Below are 25,444 nucleotides of genomic sequence, written 5' to 3' on the forward strand. Positions count from 1 at the left end.
CCTGCAGGTAATGGTTATATGCCCTGAAGCATGAAATTAGATTACTCGCTATTCTCTCAGCTTCAATTGCTACTGCACAAATATTTGTAGTAGGGGAATTATTTGCATGTATTTCAAATCTAATCACAGTATTTGAAAAGTCTCTCAGAGGGGTAGCCGTGTTGATCTGTATCTGCAAAAACAAGGAATCCTGCAACACCTTAGAGCAGGGGTGGGCAAGACAAGGTTGATGGGCTGGATCTGGCCCACCAAACCATTTGATCTGGCCCGCATCCTGCCATTCTTCCTCCCCTCCCCCCAGCTAATCGGGGCTTGGGGTGGGAGAGTACGCAAAGTCTCCTCCCCTTGCTAATGGTGTGCAGCATCAGAGGGAACTGCCAGCTGTTCAAAACAGCTGGTGGTTCCCTCTGGGCACTGTGCACCCCTAGCATGGCAGGGGCAGGGGCCAAGAGATTTCACGTGCTCCCCCAAACTGTGGGTGTGTGTGTACAGTCTCCTCCTTCCCCTCACCCCCCCCCCCCCCAGCATGCAGTTCCTAGAGGTAACCACTCCTTCTGCCTAGGCCCTGACCGTTGTGCCCAATGCCCTGCTCCTTCCAGGGCAGAGCTGCTCTGGAACCACTTCCAAAATTGGTGAAGTGACCCTCCCTACAGAAATTATTGCCCACCAGATTTTAGGCATAAGCTGTTGTGGTTTTTCACAGTATTTGAACAACTGATTTCTTCCAGGAGCGAAATCCACATGTTCTCTAAATACTGCATACAATTAATTGTTTTAATGTTCTAAAAATTAATATAATCAAGTGTCTGGTTCTGTAACGGCGTGAAAAGGAGGGCTGGTCAGTTTTCAACAATCCCTTCCTAGCTTTGTTTACTTCAGTCATCTCCCCTCAAGCCCTGCTCCTTCTCATACTAAACCTCTTGTAGTCTTTCCTCTAACACTCCTTATCCTTGTCTACCTTTTGTCCATTTCTGCTGTAGCTTTCTGATTGTGAGATGGCTAAAGCTAACTTCAGAGGAACTTCCACTGGGTATTTGTGCTGTGGGCACTCTGTATTGTAGCATGCCCCAACTTTTGATTGTGTGTGTGTGTGTGTGTGTGTGTGTGTGTGTGTGTGTGTGTGTGTGTCTTATTCTGCTCTTATGCACTGATGGTCCATCTTCCTTCCTTCAGATGAGCATAACAATAATTCCTTATTGGACCCCTCTTTCCTTGCCACTTACTAAAGGAGAAATCCTCTTGCTCCCTTGATCCCCTTTGTGCAGCAGCTACAAAGCTGTGCATGCCTGGCGATCCATAGACAGGAGGAAAGTGGCAATCTGAGTAGAGGAGCTGATTTTTAGATGCTCTACAACTGCAAGAAAATCGGGATCTTGTGTCTTAAAATAGGGCTCCAGAAAGTGGGTAAAGACTGGATCAACGTGTTTAAGGCTTTGAGGGGGAGGGGGCAGTTTGCTTCCAGAGCAGTGGGGGGCGGGGCAGGAGAGGCTGCATGTCTCTTCTCCAAACAATGTGCTTGGAGTAGATGAAGGACGAAGACTGGGGTGGAAGGGGGGGGGAGGGTCCAGTCTCCCAGTTGTTCGGCTGTTGGCGGGGAGCGCAGCTGGGGGCCGGCAGCTGGTCTCATTCAGACTCGTGCACGGCTGATTAGCCACGCTGCCTGTCCCGAGGAGCTAGGCAGCGCCCGGCCGGCGAGGCTGCCCCCGGGCACTTGCCGTGGCTGTGAAGAGAAGCCCCGCTGCGGGCGCGCTGTCCAGCGAGGCGGATTCCCCCACCGCGCTGCGTGGGGCGCTCTGTGAACTCACACCCGAGACGTTCCCACGTGCTGGGTGGGGGGGGGGGGGGGCATCCCAGCGAGGCTTGGGGAAGGAGGGTTTGTGTGTGTAAGTCACGTGCCTTTTCCTAACGGGACATGAGCCCCCCCAGCCCAGGGAAGGGGGCACCAAGTGCTCCCTGCAGCGGACTGAGCCGAGCCCGGCGTGTTTGGGTTGCCAGGGCGGCGGGCGGGGTCAGATGCGCACACAGGATGACAGATGACCTATTGAAATAATTTCAGAGCCGCGCTGCGGTTGCTACGACAACCAATGCTCTCTTGGCTTTCATCTGGCCATGTGACAGTGACTTTGACGTCAGCTGGAGGCAGAGTCTGTGGCTTAGTCCCCACAGCCAAAGGCTTGGGAGAATCTGGTGGATGCTGGACTTACCCCTCTGCTGCCGCCGCTGCTGTTTGCCAGGGGCTGCCGGGGCATGGGCTACTGACGCCTCGAGCTTCCACCGGGGCAGGCTGCCGGGCTGCTGTATGTTCTAACCAGGTAACCCTGCGACACACGCGGGCGGCGCGGGTTTCTTTCCCCTGGGCTCTTTCGGCTTCAAGTTTGCCGTGAGGAGCAACTACAGGCAATTGCAAAGCAGCCTCCGGCTACTAATGCTGTGTGCAGCCAGCAACGTTACATTTGGATGAATGGCCCGTCGAGGGGAAATAGAGCACAGGCAGTAGTTCTTGCTTGATGCTTTAAACCACTAGCAATATAGAGGAACATCAGACAGAGATTCCCTCCTGGCGTACACAAAATCAGTTTCGTTAGAAATCTTGTCGGTGTAGGCATCAGCTTTGTGTGTTGTTGGAATTTTTAATTGTGGTCTTGTTCAATCAAACCGAGAGAGTTTGTTACTTTGTTGTAATTCCCGATGTGTCTGACAAGCCAGCATTAGTCCGGGATAGAGAGAGGAGCAATATGCTACCAGACTCCAAAAGTTTGAGTTCTCTCTTAAATCATCCTTCATTTGTGCATGCTCCCAGCACACGTTTCAATCGTACAACGTTAAAGTATTTTATCAGGGCCTTGGGGCATGTCATAAATTGACCGTATAATGTTTATGGAGGAAAGGGTCAACAGCTTCCTGCAAAATAATCTGAAATATGCCAAGATAATTGTAATGTATGATCCTACCCCTTTTCTCCACCACACATGCGCATACAGAGTTTTTCTTTTCTATTTCTCTTTGTGGAGTGAAGTGTGGTTAGATTAGCTAAAAAAAGAAGTGCAGCCTGAACAATGCAGTACTAATTGGAGTGAAAAGTAAAATGTTACACTGACAGGTTTTTTTTCTGAACATTTTTTCAAAAGTTACATTTCTTGAAAGGAATTTGTCAGCAAATGCAGAATTCATCCCTTCTTAAAAGTTTTCAGTCTTTGGCCACATTAGTGTGTGGGTGTATATATAGTATTATTTCTAAAAATAGGTCACAGATGAAACTGTGTGTTTTCTTTCCTGGAAAAATATATTTGATAATTCTAGTGTGTCTATGTACCACCATTCCCTATCTAACAATAAAACCTTTGTTTTGATTATATACTTTTTTAAAACCTGTCTCTCTGCTGAAGCGCTCATGGAACTGTGCAACAATTTATAATGTAAATGTACTACGAAAGATAGCTGAGTATGTAATTTTCTCTAAGTATGGTAGCATTAATTAATTGTTTTTAAAAGTGAACAAGAACTGAAAGCATGTCTAGACTTGTCTTTTCGTAATACATTTGCTTACCCAGAACATCAGAAATAAACACATCTAAAATCTTAAGACAGTTGTACTTGATATTAAATCTATATTTTGCAGTTTAAATCTTCTGTCAAAAAAATTCAATACTTCCAAGATCTATATTTTTAAACTTAATTTTTAATCTAGTGGTGAAGCATCAGATATTATGTACACTCTACTTTTTTATTTAAGCACATTTTAATTAAGATCTATCATGTTGTAACTACTCAAATGGTTAATCATATTAACTTCATGATCACGTAAGATTTTAAATGAAAATTTGTTTCTCCTTCAAGAGAATAAGAGTAGTATTAGAATCTTATTCTGTCAGTTGTCCTGTTGCTCTAGATTGTGAACCCAGTGCACAGGTGAGCCATTTGTACTGTTAGTAACTGATCACCATATATCCACCAAATATCAGTGGGGTAGCCGTGTTAGTCTGGATCTGCAAAAGTGACAAGGAGTCCTGTGGCACCTTATAGACTAACAGATGTATTGGAGCATAAGCTTTTGTGGGCAAAGATGCATGTCATTTGACGAAGTGGGTCTTTGCCCACGAAAGCTTATGCTCCAATACATCTCTTAGTCTATAAGGTGCCACAAGACTCCATGTCGCATATATCCATCAAGTATCAGGAGAAATTACAAAAATCAGGCTCACTGATATCAAGGAAACTTACTCATTCAGTAAGGTACCACACAACAAGTAAAGGCGGAATCCAACCCTAAATGTTTAAAAGCACATATATTGCCTCATTGTTAATGACAGGTCAGAACCTGAAAGTAATTATGTATACCAGTCAATTACTTATTTGCATTGAGAGAGGCAATAAATTATTTATATTCACATTTTCAGGATCTGTCCCATGTGTGTAAACCATTATCTATCAAGCTTCATTTATTGTTTAACTAGTGCCACACAAAGAATGCTGAGGCACAAGCACATAACTTATGGCAGGGGTTCTCAAACTTTGTGATACCGTGACTCCCCCTCCCCCCAAGTTGCTTGCGATCCCCCAGGGGGTCGGGACCCACAGTTTGAGAAACAATGACTTATGGTATTAATAAAATATTCCATAGATTATATTGTTTAATATCCTCAGAAATGCCTGTTAGGTGAAAAATAACTCATGTAGTGGTTGGCCATGTGCCATTCATTAAAAATCACAAAGTGTTCCACATTTTAAAGATATGTTTTGCTTTAGTAATATCAAGTGTTAATAAAAGGATTAGTTTGATATATGGAAGGACAACAAACAGTTCCCCATTTGATCAAAATGGTTCTAGCAATGTTATTACAAAAGGTTTGAAGAACAAGATTATTGATTAACCTGAGTGAACGAAATGTTGTCCAACTCTGAAAGGTGATGAAATTGTCTTTCATTGACTTAAATGGGATCTAAAGACACTCATTCCATCTCAGAGTTGAGTCCCATGTGAATATCAGAAGAATGCCTTGTGTTTTTATCTACTGCTAAGAATTTAACAGAGTAAGTTGGCTGTTTGATGGGCTGACCTTGAGTTCAATGTGCAGAAACTGAAAAATGCACATGTCTGTGTTTCAGTTGAAATGAGAGAGATGCCCAATGATAAAGGTCCCTAAGGTTATGCACAGCTCCCAGGGACAGTTTATTTTAAGTCTACTTAATCCTGTGTGTTATGAAGCATTTTTCAGTCTAACACTTGATATATCACCTTCTGAGTTAATAATTTAGAATTTGATTTCTCAACTTTTTCCATGTGATGACCCCATGTTACCGCACTGACTTGGCGAGGGAGTGGGAGGGTGACCTTCAGGGTTCCCCTCCTATCTAGTCTCAGAAGAAGGTGGTTGAGATATTTGTGGAGATATGACATTAAAATGTAAACTTCTGCTTTGAAAACCACAAATCTTTCTTACAGTGAATTGCTTACACCCTTAGGTGACATTACATTCTCATTTGGCTGTATGGGGATTGCCACATGTAACTCCCATTAGTCTTAATAAGAGTTACACATGCCAATCCCTTACACACATCAGGAGAATATCCCTTCATACAGTCTTGTCTCTTTATCCATAAAGAAGAGCGAACTGATTGGTGATTACTGTAGAATCAGAGTACTTCACCTTAAGAAAGATCTTGGCTAAAAATGGAATATAAAGCTCATTGCAAAACTGAATTCTACTAATAAAATTATAAACCATGCTCAAATTTTTGATAGATTCACTCTAGAAGTAGCTCTGCTTTTCAGTGTGTTGTACTTTGATCTGCATGAGTTTGATGAACAATGACAATCTGAATCTAGGCTAGAAAAATAAAAGCCAATTCTTTCCAACAGTGTAAACTGTCTTTTAATAAATGCTTCCTACATGTAATACTCTGAATCTTCTTACATGAATCTGAAAATCTTTCAAGCATGCCGATTCTGCTGGCATTTTAAGGGCCCAATGTTCCACTCTGTTACACCACCATAAAACTAATGTAACTGCATTGTAATCAGTGGAATCACACCATGGGAAAACCAGTGGAGCAGAAGGCCCTTAAATCTTTTTTTTTCCAGAAGTTAATTTCAACCCTGGTAAAAGTAATTTAATCATGATCATATGTCTCACCCACACTGGCAACAAACAGTTAAAGTGACAACTGAGTAACAGGGGAGATTTAGCCTTCTAATCAAGAGTTGCCTTTTTAACTAACCCCAGATGCCATGTGTATGATATTGGGAAGGCAAAGTAAATGATTACTCCATGGTTTGTACCAAGTTCAAATACAAAAGCCAATTTCTGTAATGTTTTCGGTATTCACATTTCAAAAGGAACCATTTGCAACAAAATGAAATCAGTGCAGACAACTACAGTCTGATAACAGTTAAAAATAGTGTTTTGGCTCCACTCTTACTGCTGTTAAATTTATCTTCTTAAATAGCAGGGAGGAAAAATTGAGGTTTGAGAAACAGTAATTTTGTGATTATTTTACATGGATTGAATTGTTCTGTCATCAAATTTGCATTTCAGTCAGCATTACAGTATGGAAATATAATTAGAAACTGAAGTTCAAAACACTAAATGCAACATTTTTCCTAATGAGAGCACAGAAAAGAAGCTGTTTTTGTTAAAACTGTAGATGATGGTGAAATCCTATATTTGGAAAATATGAATATATAGTTGTAGAGTTCCTTTCATTTCTGTGGTCTCAACTCTCCTTTTGACTTTCTGCTGAACTTCATTTTTTGTGAGATTTACTTCCACAAAAACATTTAAACATTTAAAACAAAAGTGCTCAGTCCCTGTGCTGTAGGATTTCAGCCTGACACTGCTGTGAGTGAATATTTTTCAACCACAAAATAACAATGAGATAATGTTAAGAATCTGACTTACACCCAAAATAGACAGGAAGCTTGTCGCGTGAACTGAAATGTTGCCTTTAATCTGCCTCAGCAGCAATGCCATAAAATGACCTGATATCAGGAATCCTCAACAACATCTAGTTCCAGGGTGGGCAATAAAATGGTGGTGGTTCACCAGGATTAGCCTCTGGTGGCAGCCACCACTTTATTTAACTGCACCTCCGCAGGTACCAGGGATCGCCGCTCCTGTTGGCCGCAGATCACCATGCGTGATCCGTGGCAAACGGGAGCTGAGATCTCCCATACCTGCGGAGGCGCCGGTAAATATAGTGGTGGGTGCCTGGCTAACCATGGCATGCTGGATCCAGCTCGTGGGCCATTATTTGCCCACCCCAATCTAGTTAGTGGGATAAGTAAAGAACCGAGTTCCAGGCTTACCTTAGTAGGGGTTTGCTGCTGCAAGTTTAAGATTTATTAGTGTATATTAACAATGTTGAAAGATTGTAATTGCATGAGTGTCATGGATTTCAATCGCTGAAGTTATTGAAACTCCTGGTGTTCTTCTCAAGATCATGCCGGTACTAACCAGAAATGAAAACATTCGCCTTTTGAAATACTAAAGGTTCATAGTATCTTTAGATCTGGATTCATGTTGATAGCTCTTCTCATCATTTTGGAGTGTGATTCAAGGGCCAGATCCTGCCTACCACTTCAGTGGCTGGTAGGCAGTCTGATGTACAGTAGGCATGTAAGGCTATGTCTACACTCGCAGCTTCTTGTGTCAGAAGTATGCAAATAAGGTTAAGCGTGGAATATCGAACCGCCATTTTTGCAGAAGAGGCTCTTGCTCCAGAAGGAGCTGTATGCACTGCCCCTTCTTGTGCAAGAAAAACCCTCTTGCACAATGCCGTTATGCCAATTATTTTCAGGAATAACGGCATTGCGCAAGAGGGTCTTTCTTGCGCAAGAAGGGGCAGCGTAGATAGCTCCTTCTGGCACAAGAGCCTCTTCTGCACAAATGGCGGTTCATTAGGTATGCAAATGAGGCTCAGCGATATTCCACGCTTAGCCTCATTTGCATACTTCTGGCGCAAGAAGCCGCAAGTGTAGACATAGCCTAATAGTATAGTCAATTAACCGATAATCAAAAGCTTATAGGTTAATGCTATAGACTACACGCATTTCCCCCCTCCCACCACTTGCCAGTAAATTTTTTAGCAGGGTGGCCAGCAGCCCAGCTCATTCCTGACTTGCACTGGGTCCTGGATCTACCCCCGCTGTGGCTCTGCATTTAAAATGTATTAAGAGCCAGGTGGGCTGGCAGCCCGGCTCAGTTCCGGCTCATGCCAGGTCTGGGAGCTCAGACCTCTGCCCCTGGACAGGAGCTGCCCACGGACTATAGAATAGTCGACTAACCGATAAAAATTCATGAGGTTAATCAACTATCCAATTAACCAATATTTAACATCCCTAATGCACAGCAGCACTGTAGGACTCTCTCCACGGGAGGGTGTGTGTCCAGGATTTGGGAGAATATATTCAGTGCACAGATGCTCTGCAGACACCATTCACCCTTGCTTCACAGAAATTCCCTGTCCTCCGCCAGTGGGAGCTTTAGAACTGGGGCAGGGGTGGGACAGAAGAATAGAAAGGGTTCCTGTGGATCAGTGGCAGTGCGGATAATGGACAAGCTAGCTCCATGTACGTATATTGAGCCCCGTGCTTGGTGACACTTCTGCAGCTATGGAGTGTCCTGAGGAATGGGATTTTGCTCCTCTGACAGCCATGGGACACCATTCCATCCTGACTGTGTCCAGCCCATATATTTCAGCATGGCATAGGGGAGGGAATTTGCATCCTAGTTATTTAGAGCAATGCATGTGCTATAATCCAGATTGATTGTATTACACTTAATAAGTAATCACAGCATAAGCCTTTGTGTGTACTGGGAAAGAGTTTTCATTACCAGTAAATGGCCCTACTGTCTGTAGAGGCTTCATGGCAGTGGTGCACAGAGAGTTTTGGGAATGCAAGCACAATGCACAGCCCCTTTTTGTCCACTCTCAGGCCAGGTCTACGCTGGGAGAGAAATTCAATATAAAATACGCAACTCCGACTATGAGAATTGCATAGCTGGAGTTGACATACTTTAAACCGAGTTTCTGGGAAGGCCCCACTGCAGGAAGTTGATAGGGAAGTCAACAGGAGAGTTTCTCCTTACTTCTTGCAACCTCATGGAGCATGGGAGTCAATGCTGAGGGCACCCTAATTGGATTGAGCAGGTCCTTACTAGACTCGCTAAATCAAACCCCAGAAGATCAATCTCTGGAGTGTGAATCTCTGTATAAGTATAGACAAGTATAGGCCTCAGTTTGGCATAGAGGGGAGTGCTTACTGGGCCTGAACTTAGGTGGATTTGGATGGGAGGCAGGGAGCGGTTGAAGTCCCTATTCAGTCCATGGAGAAGTTCGCTTTGTAAGTGCATGGAATATAGGATTGTACATATTCCTGCAGGTTTCAACACGTGACATCTTTGATTAATCTTTAACTCCAGGACAGCCCTGAAGGTTTGGTAACCTTAAACCAGATTCAATTTATGATTAAAACATTTGATATATTAGTCATCAGTATTCCATCTAAGCTTTTCCAACCATGAGCAGAGTGAGTTTTGACTTGTGCACCAATATTGAGGTCATTTGTGCTGGTTTGGATGTGTGCTACCGAGGCACCCAATTTATTAACACATGCACATTTCTGGATCAGAACTCCCCCACCCCCTGCCATGCAGCATGCACCATTCCCAGATGCCAGAGCAGACCCTGCCACTCCTCCCCCCTTCCCCCCCATGCGTAAGGTCCTGTTCCCGGCTCCAGCCACCAGAACGGGTCCATGCCCCCTGCCACGTGGCAGTCCCGGCCACCAGTGCAAGCACACACCTTAGTGGGAACTATGCTAATCATTAGGCTTATTTGGATTTTAAATGTCTGTAACTACTGTTTAATTTTTTAGTATCACAGTAGAGTTCTATTAAGTAAAATGTTGAGGGCTGTAGGCACTTTTGCAAACTGTACCTGCTGTGTTTACTAGGGTATTCTATGGGCCTTCTGAAACCCATGTGGAGAACAAAGCTGTTTGGCAAATACAGGAAAACAAAAGGCTTCTGCAACTAGTAAAATTTTGTAACTTTTGCTGTCCTCAAATTTAAAAATAGTTTTAAAAATTGTTTGTCTTTTCAAAGATACATAAAATAGAAATGCTAGCGCTTTTTTGGGCTGAATGAGCACACAAGCAGATGCTGCTGAAGAATCAAGTTTGTCTTTAAAGGCTTCAAGATGACTCTCATAAGAGTGGCGTTTGAAAGAAAGGAAGATTTAAGTATCCAGAAGGGTTTGTTAGAAAGCATATAAGATAATTTAAGTGCTAGCACTCGTGTTGCAAAGAATTTTAATGCAGAAATATTTAAAAATGAACTTGTATGAGTCCCTCAGTTACTAAGGGCATTAGAATAAATCAATTGTTCCTAGTTAATTCAGACTTCATGTGTAGCTCTTTCAAAGTTGCTAACACATAGTGGCACCCTTGCAGTCATTTAAATTGTGACACAATCCTGAAAATGTTTCATCCTGAAGGAAATACACTGCTTGTGTTTGTTTGTTTTAAAATATTCCTGATGGCCAACTTGAAAATGTTGGAGTGTGTGTTGAGCATGAAGCTATTTATTTCTACAACTCATTTATGCCTGTTATCAAAGCATTATTCTTGTTTCAAATGGCAGCATGTGAGATATTCTCTAGCTTTGCCCCTTTTGTAAGCACAGGTCCAATTACTTTTCTATTATACATTTGATAGAGTCTGTGCATCAGTCTGACTGTGTCCATCTGTCTGTGAGTCTGTTTGTTCAAGAACGCCTGCTAAATGGTAAGAGGTAGGACTACCAAATTTGGTGTGTAGCTTCCACTTATGATAACTCAAAGAAAGGCAAGGGTTTGGTTGTGCCAGAACAATGGGATGTGTGTGGATAGGGTTGCCAGATGGTTGAAACAAAAATACAGAACACTTGCCCTTCCCCCCCCCCAAAAAAAATCACCCAGAAAAAATTCTGTTGAAGAAAAAAAAAGGGGGGAGACCAAAGTTGTTGAGCAAAAAAAAAAAAAATTTAATATAACAGCATGTTCCCTTTAAGAGTATGTGCAGTGATAGGAACAGGGGAGCAGTTGAGCACTAAGACCCAAGGGAGTCATTGCTTCTCCTTGGTCTTTTTGCTGGCAGCCATTTTGTACTGGCAACCTTGCAGAACCAGGTAAGCATGGGATTGGAGGGCTGGGGGTATTGTGGGCCGGGGGCGGTTGGGGGGGGAGGAAGCCAGGCGCTGAGTGTTTGTAGGGTTGCCAGGTGCCTGGCATTTTTGCCTCCTGGCTGGGGGAAAAAATCAGAAAATACTGGACATCTTAGGTGTCCGGTATTTTCTGAATTTTTTTTCCAGACAGGAGGCGAAAATACTGGACTGTCCGGCTAAATACCAGACACCTGGCAACCCTATGCATGGAACGCGATTGTTTCTCATCAAATGGAAAGGAGGGATCTGCTAGCAGGGACAGTAATACTCCTGGATGGTCACAGGGAAGCAGCAAGCATGGGGGACAGTTATATCTCCAGACTGACCAAAGTGGGCAGTAAAAAGCAGCTGCTAGCCAGGCACCGTGGCTTCCACCAGGCCAACTCTGTGCAGCAGCTGCCATCTCGGCAGCGCAACCTCTGCTCCCTGGGCCCAGCCCTGGGGAGCAGCTGCTGGCCAGGCAGCATGGCCCTGTCCTGGCAGCCACTCACACCTCCTGTCCTGAGTCCCTCCTCACTCCCCCCAACTTTGACTCCTGAACCCCTCACACCCTTAAGCCCCTGTCTAGAAGGACTTAAGCAACCCCAAGTAAATCTTCTTGTGCAATTACAATTCCACATCGAGTTGCCAGGTGTCTGGTTTTGAACTGGACAGTCCAGTATTTGAGCTTTTTGTTTGGGAAACAAATTGACAAAATATAAATGTCCAGGAAATTTTCTAAATAAGATGTAATGTAGATTGTGATGTAATGTTAATTGCGTCCAGTATTTTTGTTGAAACCATCTGGCAACCCTAATTCCACAGAGATGTCTGCTGTCTATCAAGTTTTCTGTTCACAACTGTTTTATGTGTGAGTCTATATGTATAAACCCACACTGATCCTGCTAATGTACTAACAGTTCATTTGCATCCTTGCTGAACTTTCCCATAGGTATTTGCACTGTGGTGCATGAAGAGAGTACAGAAATAATTCCAAGCCAGCTATAAATCTTAGAAGCCGCCTCTGGTCTGCTCCTTGCATATATGTTATCATGGAGGTCTGAACTTAAGAGATGTGAGAACTCTCAATGCCTGCTGACCTCAGCTAAATGCTAAGAATGTCACAATATTGTAAGGACTTGCTGTTTCATTCTGGTATGCTGGAGGGCTTTTGTATCCTACAATCCCAAAATATGGGCACAGTGTACATCCCTTCTAATTCTGACAGCATGATAGAGTTGTCCAGTTATTGGCTTATCCAAGAATTACCTGACTAGTGAATTGTTCCGAAGAAAGTTCTTACAGCAGGCAGTATCGAAAGCTGATTATCCACCAGGAGCCCCTGAGTCTTTTTCCGAGTCATTGCTTCTGGGATAGAATTGTCTGTAATGAAAGCATGGCCTGTATTGTTTGTTCCTTGATGTATATCTGTATAATTAACTATATTAAAACCAGGGCAGCCAACAACGCAGGTCCGGGGGGGAGGGAGGGAGGAGGAAGGCAAGCAACTCAGGCCTTGCCCCCTCCCGGAAGGGCCTTGGGTTGAAGGTGTAGGGATGAGGGCTAGCTTCCCCCAGCCAGCTCTTCAGCACCACCCAGGGCTCCAGTGGTGATTTAAAGGGTCCAAGGCTCCGGCCATTGCTACTGCAATGGCAGTAACCAAGATCCTGGGACCCTTTTAAATTGCTGGGCCCCAGGGCAGCTGCCTAACCCAGACCCCCACTGGCAGAGCTGATTAAAACACTGCTATTAAATCATCTGCTACCAAATGGTTCTTATAGTTCTGTATCAGTGACCTCTCCTCTTTATTTACCATTCCCTCCGTGTTTGTCTTCTCTAAACCTTATCAGTGATTTTGTTTTCTGCCAAGTCATTTGATTAAAAACTATCCCATAATGCATAGCCAAGAATCAATCCTGGCAGGATCCCATTAGATATACACTTGCTTGAAGATGATTCTCCATTTACAGTTTCATCATAAGACCAATTGGCTAGACAGCTTTCTGTCCACATAATGTGTACAATTTTGTTTTTGGTACTGTTCTAGTTTTTTAATCAAAATATTATGTGGTTCTAAGTCAAATGCTTTACAGAGATTTAAACATATTGTATCAATGCTCTTACCTCTATTAATCACACCTGTAATATCATAAAATATAAATATATATCAGTATAGTTTGACCAGATCTATTTTCCATAAACCCATATTGACTGGCATTAATTGCATTACCTCCCTCTTCAGTTATTTGAGTCTCGTATCATTTGCTTTATTTTTTTGCTCAGAATTGGTGTCAGGCAAATGAGCCTATAATTAACAATGTTGTCATCTTCGATCCTTTTTAAATACTGGCACAGCATTAGGTTTCTTTCTATGTTCCAGGAGTTATTGGAAATCAATAGTAATAGTCTGGTGAGCTCTTCGTTAGCTCCTCTGCTAGCTTTAAAAAAAAAAAAAATCTTGAGTGAAGGTTACTCATACCCTCTCTATTTTTTTTAAATTTCCAACTTCAGGAGCTGATGTTTAATATCCTTCTCAGCTACTGTTGGGTATAAGAGCTCAAGTTCACCCTCCATTCTGATAGGCTACGTCTACACTATGAGTTTTCTTGGAAAAAATATGCTAATGAGGGACTCATTTGCTTGAGTCATGATCTCATTTGCATATTTTCTGCTGATCCGTTTTTGTGCTGGGGTTTTTGCGCAAAAACAAGCAGTGTGGACATTTCCTTTTTGCACCAAAACCCCCTTTTTCTACAAGACTGGTAAAACCTCCTTTTTTGGGGCATAAGGATCTTGCGGAAAAAGAGGATTTTGCACAAAAAGGAAACATCCACACTGCTTGTTTTTGTGCAAAAACAGATTGGCAGAAAATATGCAAATGAGATCACAAATCATGCAAATGAGTCCCTCGTTAGCATATTTTTTGCTGAGAAAACTCGTAGTGTAGACGTAGTCATATTGGAGGGCATCTTTCCTGGGTTATAACTTCTTCTGTGCTAAAGGTTTTCCCCTCCCTTCACACAATAAGGAAGGAGTGAGGCGTCTCCTGTCTGGATTGAGGAAGATCTTTCCTCCTCCTCTCTCATTACCCCCACCCCCAGCCTCTAGCAATCAGGGGAAGGAGCTCCCAACTCATGTAATAGACCAGAGATGGCGGATTCCTTGCCTACCAACTCACAAAGTTTAGCTAAACACAACAATCCTGGCATTGCTTGGTGCCCCATTCCCTAAGCATATTCATTATATTGTAATGCTTGGGACCGTTCCAGGGTGTGCAGCCTCACACTGGGATTGGGGTGAAGTGTGTGAGCTGCAGGATGAGGAACTGCAGTACCTCAATACATACTCTTCCTCTTCTGGCTTCCCTAGAGCAACTCCACAACATGAAACTTTCCTTTTGCTTGCAGCCTTTCCTCTCTGGCAGGGTGGCCTGCTTTGCTGGCTGCAAAGAAATCCCCAAAGATCACCTGCACTTTCTTGTGGTAAAAGTGCCCACGGATATTAGAATTGTGAAAAAGTTGCTATCTGCCACAAATCTACCGGTGGGGTTTATACAAACTGACAGAATGCTTGGGAATTTGGTAGCAAATGCCGGTGAGAGTTCAAGAAATATCAGTGAACCTGGGTGGAAGGAGGTCTTTTTAAAAATTTATTAATAAAAGTTCAGGATGCAAGAGTCTTATGTGAATTCTGAAGTCTTTGTTGGAAAACTTACTTTTGCAGTCCAGTCCAGACCAATGACTGTGAGTTGGCCTATAAAGGTGCCTGTAAAGGTATGTGCACCTCTCAATGTGCCCATGTAATATATAAGATTGTTTGGGCAAACCATATTAATTAAAGAACAAAATTCTTTTTAAATGAAGGTGATGTGTGTGGCTCTTCACTCACCATTTAGTCAACCCTTCATTAAGCACTGGAGTCTTTGTGGGAAAACTCTGCTTCACATTATTAAAAAAATCTCAATTAAATGCAAATTTTAGTTAGTAATTAACGGTCACAGCTTCTAACATGCCATTATTAAAATGCACATTGTTTTTGGTACAATTCAGCAAAATGCTCCATTGTGATTTGAGTAGAAAATTGCAAACTTAAGCAGTGCATGGTTGCATAGTCGTGAACATGAGGAACAGTTGCAAAATGGTGAAAATGTATTAATATTATAAAGGGCTGTAGCATTTCCCAAACTGGCATTCATTCCTTTTGTTCACTAAGTTTTCCTGTGCTTATACAGTTTTTTCCCCATTATTCACATCTTGTCCAAAATAACACTTTTAGCAAAAGGAATTGCTTGAACTTGAAGATGAGGGGAACACACAGTGAAATTGGACAGCTGTATGTCTGTGTCAGTGTAAAGGCAAATTCTGTACTCTTCTTTGAGTTTTAATTGGAGATAATGAAATAAGCAGCCATTCTTAGTATTTTGTGCAATGTAATTTTCATATCTCCAGAATAAGCTCAATAGTTCGCATTTGGATTTTCCATGGCTACACTGACATTTTGCATTCACAGCTATAATTGCTCTAACTCCAAAAATTATATAACATATATGTAAGTAACTTCTTTTCCAAATGGAACCTTTCACATGTGTGAATGGTTTCTAGCTCCAGAAAGGATGTACTTTCTGTACACTGTATGAGTCTGCACTGGGGGATCATATCGCCCCTTAGCATTTGTAGTTGGCTAGTGCCATGGCTTCCTGATGGCATGAAACAATTAGGGATGGAGAGAAATAATGGGAAAGAAACATAACCATGGAGCCAGGTCTTTGATGACTGGATCTTAGTGAAACATTACAGCAGTGTGGGCAAGGCCACCACTTCCCACAGCTTCCACTGGTTGGAAACAGAAACTGCAGCCACTGGGAGCTGCAGGGCTTTGTGTGTATAGATATTCAAAGTTAACAAACTGTCTGGCATCAGCTAACCCACAGGCCGGATGTTCCTCAGCCCTGCTTTAGCCCCTAGAGTAGTTGTGCATGTCATGGACAGGAGTAGACGTAGCCATATTACACTAGGCTCCAGCCATCCTTGTCAGCTAGCTATGCTGGAGGAGGCCAAGGAAATCCAAAGATGATCCAAAAATGAAAAAACCGAGTACCTTACTGGTGGCTTCCCACCTCCATGTATAAAGGATCTCCCTTTGTTAATGCTGTGTTGACTTGGAAGAATTGATTCACTCATCACTAGGGTATGACCCACAGTCAAAAGTGAGACTGCAGCAGGTGTAGACACAACTGAGCTAGCTTTGGTCTAGCTAGCTCAAATAGTGCCAGCGGCCTTGCCAGAGGCTAATCACTCCAGGGCTTACTCAGGACCCTGAGTGGACTTCTGTAGCTTCACTGCTATTGTTTTCAAGCTAGCCTGATCAAAGCTCAGGTGTGTTTATGGTACCACAGTCACACCTCTGGCTGAAGTATAGATGTGTCCTTGCATTAAAAGAAAAGATTCCTGCTGAATGTGATGATTTGGTAGATTAGAAAGGCCAACCCATCGCCATCACTCACACCTCCCACTTGCCACTGTGGAATCACCATACTAGTGGCCAACCAAGCCCAGGGTTAGTCTCAGGTTCACTGTAGTGGCAGAAAGAGGCATAACTCACACCCATGTGCAACTCAGGGGAAAGAGCAGGGAGTGGTACTCCTAGTCTAATCTCCCTCTGGGTATGTCCACACTATAGAGTTTTGTCAGAAAAACGGCCGTTTTTCTGACACAACCTGTATTACGTCCACACTGCAATCACATTCTTCCAAAAGTAAATCGAAAGAATAGAGGGTTTCTTCCGGCATTGGTAATCCTCCTTCCACGAGGAAGAAGCCTTTTTCCAAAAGAGCTCTTTCAGAAAAAGGCATATGTGGACGGGGAGGAGGGATTTTTTTTCAAAAGAAGAGGCCTCCAGGAAATAACACAGGTGCCCTGGTGGACACTCCATCCAAATTAATCAGGACTCTATAGTTCCTGTCTCCTGACCCCTCTTAAAGCTGCAAGCATCCTGGGCATCCTGGACAAGGCTTGTGGCAAGAAGCTGGCCTGAGAGCAGCACCTCACCACATGGCTGTCCCTGCCACGGGCCTTGCCAGCCACGGCAGAGCCTCAAGCTCCCCGCAAGCCCCTTGGCCCTCACAGGGAGCAGCTCCAGGGGGACCAAGAGGTGTGCACCCTCCTGGTCTGGAGCAGAGATCCTGTCCCTCCTCGAGCTGTGGGACGAGGAGGACACCTTGCAGGATCTCCGCTCCAAGCGCCAAAACGCAGAAATATTTGAGCGTATTGCTGAGTCCCCGGCAGAGCGCAGACACTCACCCTGGATCTTGGAACAGGTCTGGAGTAAGGTGAAAGAGCTCCATCAGGGATATGTCCGGGCCAGAAAGCGCAGCTCACACTCAAGGGCAGGACCCTACACCTGCCCCTATTACCAGGAGCTGCACCAAATCCTGGGTGGTGGGGAAATGTCTTCTCCCCCCATCATTGTGGACTCCAGCTCGAGACCCCTGTCATTGCCCAGCCAAAGGTCATGGTGGAGGAGGAGCAGGAGGACCAGGGTCAGCTGGAGAAGACGGATACCGTCACCATGTCCCTGGAGCCAGTGCCGGTCAGCCAGGATGTCTCCCAGGCCTCAGCGCCTGCCGGGGAGAGATCTTCATGTGAGCGTTCTCAGTTTGTCACACACACAGGGTGGGGGAGGCGGGCACACAGGGAGGGGTGCGAGTGTTGCCCAGGCTGCTAGGGCTGGACATCATGCTGCGGTCCATGCACGTGCAACCACATGCTGTGTTAGTGTGTGGTACGCAGATGCAACAGGCAGTCCCTGAGCATGGGTGGGATCCTGCCGCCAGGTTCAGGGGAGGCCACACACGTCCAGCCATGAGGACCCCCCCCCCCCCCCCCCAGCACCTACCATGGCTGGAAGCAGGCTAGCCAGAAGGGTGCAGGCACGACCCCAGACACCCCAAGGAGTGCCGCAGATGGGCATGCCTACACATGCAAGGCACCACCCGTTCCCGCGGGCAGCGCTATGAGCTGCAAGTGTGTGTGCAGACACCATAAAGGGCCAGGCTGCTCCTGGCTCCTCTGTCACCCAGGGAGGGATCCCACTGTGGCCGGACACTTCCCTTGCCTGCTTGTCTGTGGGGGGAGGGAGAGATTGGGAAGTGGGCAGCATGGTCCCTTGGGCACCTCAGGGCCCCTGTGAGGCAGGACCTGCTGTGCAGGCCACATGTGGCCTTGCTCCTGGGATCTCCCCATTCTCTGGCCCAAGGACTGTTGGTCGCTGCTCACTGAGGAGTACACGGCCTCTAGGACAGTGACTACATGGATGACTGACCACCTCTCCCTCATTGTGTTCTCCACAGTGAGCCACGCCACCACAGCCAGCCGCCAGTGTCCGGGGGACCCAAATGCGCCCCAGGGTCCAGGAAGACCTCATGCACCAGCATGTCAGCGTCCTGTGTAACATGCAGCAGACCCTGGCACAGAAGATACGCGATGATGCTGAGTGGCGGAACCGGGACCAGCTCATGCAGCAGTGTGACGTGAGTGCCGTCATGTCGCACATGATGACTCACCCACCTGTTGCCGCTGCTCCTGGCTTCCACCCTCCTGCCCCCCTGCTTTGCCCATTCCCCCTCCGCATGCCCCCTATGTAATGCCTCTGCCCCCTCCTCTAGCAATGCCCATGCCCCCTCTCCCTATCCCCCCTCCTGTGGTCCCTGGACCCATCTGACCCCAACTCTGATGAGATATTCCACACCTGATGTGGAATATCTAGCCACCCCCCCCCTCCAGGTTATGAGCCCCTCTCCCCCTCCATGTTATGAGCCCCTCTCCCCCTGCACACCTTTTTTAATGTAATATAGATAAAGACTTCTTTTTGTTACAAATCAAACAGGTGTCTTTATTCTGAGGTCAGGAAAGTGGAGAAGAGAGGGGTTGTGGTGGGGAAGGGATAGGGCTGCAGGGGAGAGTTACTGGGGTGCTTGAGAACCTCTCCTTTAGGGCCTCCTAGATCCACACCCCGGCCTGATGGGCCTGGCGGCTGGCAGCTGTCCATGGCTGCTGGAAGGCTTGTCCCTTGCTGCCAGCGTCTCCCCCTACCCCAAGAGGAAGGCCACCCCCTTCCTCTCCACAATGTTGTGGAGAACACAACATGCTGCGACCACCTCAGGCATGTTGCGCTCCCCCACATCCAGGCAGGTCAGTAGGCACCTGAACCGCGCCTTCTGGCGCCCTGAGGCGCACTCCACTTAGATTTGGGCCCGGCTGAGGTGGGCATTAAATTGGTCCCTGCTGGGGTCCATATGGCCTGTGTACGGCTTCATTAGCTACAGCATCAGGGGGTAAGCTGTGTCCCCCACGATGCACAATGACATCTGAATATCCCCAACGGCAAGTTCACGGTGGGGGAAGCATGTTTCCACCTCCAGCTTCCCGTACAGACTAGAGTGCCTGAAGACGTGGGCATCGTGTGCGCTGCCCGACCACCCGATAAAAATGTCCATGAACTGTCCATGGTGCTCAACCAGGGCCTGCAGCACCATCAAGAAGTAGCCCTTGTGATTGATGTATTGGGCCGCTCAATGCTCCTGTGCATGGATCGGGATGTGGGTCCCATCAATCGCTCCCCCGCAGTTTGGGAACCCCAGGGCAGCAAATCCAGCCACGATCGGGTCCAGGTCTCCCAGGCGGATGACCCTGTGCAGCAGGATGGAGTTGATGGCCCTCACCACCTACAGGAGACAAACCCAGAAAACAGAGCATGAGAGAGGGAGTGCCTGAGCCCTTGGGAGGTGCCTGTCCCCCTCCAACTCCATCCCCCTTTCAAACACCCCAGAAGCCACCCCCTATGAGGACACCCCCCCAACAGCAGGGCTGTGTGAGGGTTGGGCAGCACAACCCCTTGGGGACAGGGCTTCCCCCCCATCCCCACTCCATCTCCCTACAGCCTCCAACCCCCCCCCTTTCCTCAGGGTCCCCCTTTCCCAGGACTCCCCTCCCCCCCATGCAGGAATTACAGCCTCAGAGAGACTTACCTCCACGAGGAGGGCCCCGACGGTGGACTTCCCCCCACCAAACAGGTTGACCACTGACTGGTAGCTGTTGGGGGTGGCGAGCTTCCAGAGGGTGATTGCGACCTGCTTCTCCAAGGGGAAGGTGTGTGTCTCTGCAAGGTGTCGCATCTCCAGAGGGCAGGGGCGGGCCAGGTACACAGCTCCAAAAAGGTGGCCTTCCTCATGCAGAGGTTTTGGAGCCACTGCTGGTCATCCCACCGCTCCATGACCAGCCGGTCCCACCAGTCCGAACAGGTGTTGAGCCTACAAAAATGCCTCTCCACTGTGGGTTGTGGTTGCCAGAGTGTAGCTCCTACACCCAGGGAGACGGTCCCCAGAATGAGCTCGGGGTCGAGCTCGTGCAGGACCAAGAAGGCAGCTGGCACAAAGTGCTGCAAAAACTGCAGCATGACCGTGTGGGGCTGTCACGTGCCCTGAAGCAGCTCTGGCTCCATGGCACCAAGAGAAAAGCTGTGGCATCTACAAAAGCAGGGCAACCACAGCAAGCACTGTGAGAGCTTTGCTGTCCCTTGAAGAGATAGCAAGCATGCAGCAGAAGCAGAGAAACGGCTGTCCGGGGTGGGGGTGGGAGGTCCCTATAAGCACGTGTCTCTGCAAGAACTTGGAAGCAACTGGTGACCTAAAGCCCTAGCTGAAGTGGTTCTGGGTGGCCTTTTATGCCAGAGAGCGTCCAATCAGTTTGGACGCGCTTTCTCAAAAGCGCATAGTTTTTTCAATGCGCTTTTGTGTGTGGACGCTCTCTTTCCAAAGAAGTTTTTCCAGAATATCTCTTCCGAAAAAAGCTTCTTCTGAAAGAAGCCTGCAGTTTAGACATACCCTTAGTGATTCTCTCAGTGGAAGCTTTGGGAGGATCTCTGCCATTACAGGCTGATGTGGTGACGTGTTGAATCTGTCCATCCCTTAAACATGCCTTCTTTCCTGGTCAGCAGAGCTCACGGTTGGGTTGTACAGGACGTTTGGCCCTCCTCCCAGAAGAGAAGACCTTTTCACCTCCCCTTAACACTCATCCTTTTCATGGGACTTGCTGCTGTTTTATTTAGTTTTTCCTGCTGACTGGCTAAAGGGGAATTTAGCTCTAGAATTCTGTCAGCCCTGATTGCTGGTAACTTCAAGACAGAAGCAGACTGTGAGGGACTCCAAGAAGATCTCACCAAACTGAGTGATTGGGCAACAAAATGGCAAATGAAATTTAATGTGGATAAGTGTAAAGTAATGCACATCGGGAAAAATAACCCCAACTATACGTACAGTATGATGGGGGCTAATTTGGCTACAACAAATCAGGAAAGAGATCTTGGAGTTATCGTGGACAGTTCTCTGAAAACTTCCACACAGTGTGCAGCGGCGGTCAAAAAGGCAAATAGGATGCTAGGAATTATTAGGAAAGGGATAGAAAATAAGACCCAGAACATCTTACTGCCCCTGTATAAAACTATGGTACGCCCACATCTTGAATACTGTGTACAGATGTGGTCTCCTCACCTCAAAAAAGATATTTTGGCCTTGGAAAGGGTTCAGAAAAGGGCAACTAAAATGATTAGGGGTTTGGAACGGGTCCCATATGAGGAGAGGCTAAAGAGACTGGGACTTTTCAGTTTAGAAAAGAGGAGACTGAGGGGGGATATGGTAGAGGTCTATAAAATCATGAGTGGTGTGGAGAGGGCTGATAAAGAAAAGTTATTTATTAGTTCCCATAATAGAAGAACTAGAGGACACCAAATGAAATTAATGGGTAGCAGGTTTAAAACTAATAAAAGGAAGTTCTTCTTCACACAGCGTGTTGTCAACCTGTGGAACTCCTTGCCAGAGGAGGCGGTGAAGGCTAGGACTATAATTGAGTTTAAAGAGAAGCTGGATAAATTCATGGAGGTTAGGTCCATAAAAGGCTATTAGCCAGGGGATAAAATGGTGTCCTTGGCCTCTGTTTGTCAGAGGCTGGAGAGGGATGGCAGGAGACAAATCGCTTGATCATTGTCTTCGGTCCACCCTCTCTGGGGTACCTGGTGCTGGCCACTGTTGGTAGACTGGATACTGGGCTAGATGGACCTTTGGTCTGACCCAGTACTGCCGTTCTTATGTTCTTATGTTCAGAGCACTCCAAAACAGCACCATTGGTATCATCACTATTCACAAAAGGAATAGAGTGCACGCCCTTCTCTGAAATCACTCTAGCTAAAGTGAGTTGAAACATCAAAAGTACAGTTAATTATATGATGCCATTTCTACCCTGATATAGGTTTAAAATAGTGGAGACTAACACTTCATAACCAGTATCATGATCTTCCATATATTGGGTTTGATAATATGGGTCTCCATGTGTTTTTCCACTTGAAAAATTATCTGACTGCTCCTAAGAGGATTCTCCACAGATTTGAAGGCCTCGCTGCCAGCAAAAAGGGAAATCACAGAGAAACTACAAATCTTTCCAAAACTCAGAAATCATCCAATCCCCATGTGGCTGCCCCACAACAAATCTGTCACTTCTTCCCACTTAGGTATAAGTAGACAAGGCAAGCCTGGAAGAGACGCAGTTCAAGTCACTGAAAATATAGTGATGAAGCTTGTGAAATGTGGATTAAGTGAAAGATGTGATGAATTTAACATGATTGGGAAAAATAGCAGGAAACTACAAAATGGCTAAATACATTTCAGGATAGTTATTCTGTACATGACTTGGCTCTCTTATTATCATAGCAACCAGGAGCCCTAGTCATAGACCAGAACCCTCTTGTGCTATACAAACACAGAACAAAAAAAGGAAAGCTTATACCTAATGGCTACGTCTAGACTACATCACTTTTTCGTAAAAGGTATGTAAATTAGACGTATCGCAATTGCTAATGAAGCGGGGATTTAAATCTCCCCCGCTTCATTAGCATAAAAATGGCTGCCGCTTTTTTTCTGCACGGAGCTTTGTCAGAAAAAAGCGCCAGTCTAGAAGCTGATCTTGTGGAAAATAAAGCCTTTTCCGAAAGATCCCTTATCCCTTATTTCAAGAGGGATAAGGGATCTTTCGGAAAAGGCTTTATTTTCCGAAAGATCAGTGTCTAGACTGGCGCTTTTCTCTGGCAAAGCTCCGTGCAGAAAAAAAGCGGCAGCCATTTTTATGCTAATGAAGCGGGGGAGATTTAAATCCCCACTTCATTAGCAATTGCGATACATCTAATTTAAATCCCTTTTACGAAAAAGGGATGTAGTCTAGACATAGCCAATATGTAAGGTGAGAAATCAGATGGATAAAGATGGGTAGTGGAATTGAAGGAAATAATGAGACCGTATTGGTCAGCATAATAGACAGTGATCTCAGCAGGCATATTTGTAGGGAAATAGTATGTACGCCATTAATCTAAGCTTGTGCAGAATATGTTTATCGACTTGATAATTGAATGTTTCTATCCATCCTCAGGTATCCATTATAAATAGCTTATAAATATGTGAAAACGTGCAGAGACCGTTGTGCAAAACTCTCTCTCTTTTGTTTTTGTGATTTCTCTAGAGTGGCTTTTGTCCAAAATCATTTCAATTATAGATTCATATGATGCACTTTTTTATTTCAAAAGAGTTAAGACAGTGAAAATATCTACTTTTTGACATCTTCCTGCTCTGGATCAACTGGTCTGTACTGTGTCACATGAAAAATAGGCTTAATGGCTCAGACAACAGTTTGACACAGTGCAGCACATGATAATGGCCGTGTCTTTGCGATGCTTTGCAGTGTTTGTATTTCAGTCCATGGAGGGAAGCCATGAAGTAATGTCAATATGCTCTCTTACGACATTGACTTAGGAAAAAGAAAAGACTTCTGGCAGCAATTTACATTCATTGCTTCTGGTTTATTGGACTCAATCCCTTTGTTTTCAGTTTTTGGATGTAACTTAAGTTGAATGTGGCTCTAAGGAGAGTTTAGTGTGAAGAGCTCTTACCTATTGCCGTTCCTTGCAGAACTCTTATGACTGCTTAGTTCTATGTCAAACATGGAGTATAATAATGAAATCAAGAGGGGCTATTTTCTCCTTCCCTCAAATTTCCCAGTAAAAACCCCTCCTTCCCTCTCTAAATGTGTTGTAGCCTCTTTAACGAGGGCGTGTCAATAATCCTACAGTTCATAAAACTCGCATACTTTTAGGCTTTGTTGCAGACTGGGAACTTGGATTAGAGTGATGAAAAGGTATGTCAAGGTGCATGAAGCATGTCCAGGAGGGTTGCCAGATGTCCAGTTTTGAACCGGACAGTCTGGTATTGGAGCTTTCTGTCTGTGAAACAAATTGAGAAAATACCGGACATATAAATGTCCGGTATTTTCTAATTAAATTTTATTATTATCATGAGTATCAGTACGTAGTTGCGTACTGCCTGCCTGGTAGATATGCTCACACTGCATGAGCGGTCTACCAGCCAGGCAGTACGCAACTGCACATTAGAGAGGAGGGGGGCGGGGCCAGGGTGGGATGGTATCCCCGGGGCTGGACTCGCCCATGCGCCCTGCCGGGACTGTGCACGGGATGTGCAGCACCCCGGGATCTGCGTGTGCCCAGGCCGGCCCTGCTCCCCGCTGGCCAGTTCTTCCCCCCTCCTCCCGGCCATCCCCGCTCCCCGCCAGCCAGTGTCCTTCCGCCCCCCCCCCCCCCCCCCCCCGATCTGAGCTCAAGTGTGTCTGGTATTTTTTTGAAACCATCTGGTAACCCTAGAGGTAGTGTGGTATGGTGGCTAGGGTGCTAAACTAGGTGGCTGTGTCTAGACTGGCCAGTTTTTCTGGAAAATCAGCCGCTTTTCCGGGAAGCTTGCCATCTGTCTACACTGGCCGCTTGAATTTCCGCAAAAGCACTGGCTTCCTACTGTAAGAAATCAGTGCTTCTTGCGGAAATACTATGCTGCTCCCATTCAGGCAAAAGTCCTTTTGTGCAAAAGGGCCTGTGTAGACAGCTCAGATTTGTTTTCCGCAAAAAAGCCCCGATCGCGAAAATGGCAATTGGGACTTTTTTGCAGAAAAGCGCGTCTAGATTGGCATGGACGCTTTTCCGCAAAAAGTGCTTTTGCGGAAAAGCATCCGTGCCAATCTAGATGCTCTTTTCCGAAAATGCTTTTAATGGAAAACTTTTCAGTTAAAAGCATTTCTGGAAAATCATGCCCGTCTAGACACAGCCGGTGTGTTCAGGTTTGAGTTTTAGTCTTAGTTCTTACCTTGACTTGCTTTTTA

General features: G+C 45.6%; 1 protein-coding gene across 2 annotated transcripts in view; it reads left to right on the forward strand.

Moving 5' to 3' along the window:
- The first annotated feature begins 2,052 nt into the window (after window positions 1–2,052).
- The window catches only part of NCALD (neurocalcin delta), a 92,073-nt gene continuing 68,681 nt past the window's right edge, over window positions 2,053–25,444 (forward strand). Inside the window, exon 1 of one of the 2 annotated variants that reach the window (XM_075920262.1) lies at window positions 2,053–2,312. The gene's annotated coding sequence lies outside the window, so the exon portion shown is untranslated. The remainder of the gene's footprint in view (window positions 2,313–25,444) is intronic. The other variant, XM_006122405.3, reaches the window with a different exon arrangement.

This window comes from Pelodiscus sinensis, chromosome 2 (assembly GCF_049634645.1).
Source record: "Pelodiscus sinensis isolate JC-2024 chromosome 2, ASM4963464v1, whole genome shotgun sequence".
In the NCBI taxonomy this organism is placed as follows: domain Eukaryota; kingdom Metazoa; phylum Chordata; order Testudines; family Trionychidae; genus Pelodiscus; species Pelodiscus sinensis.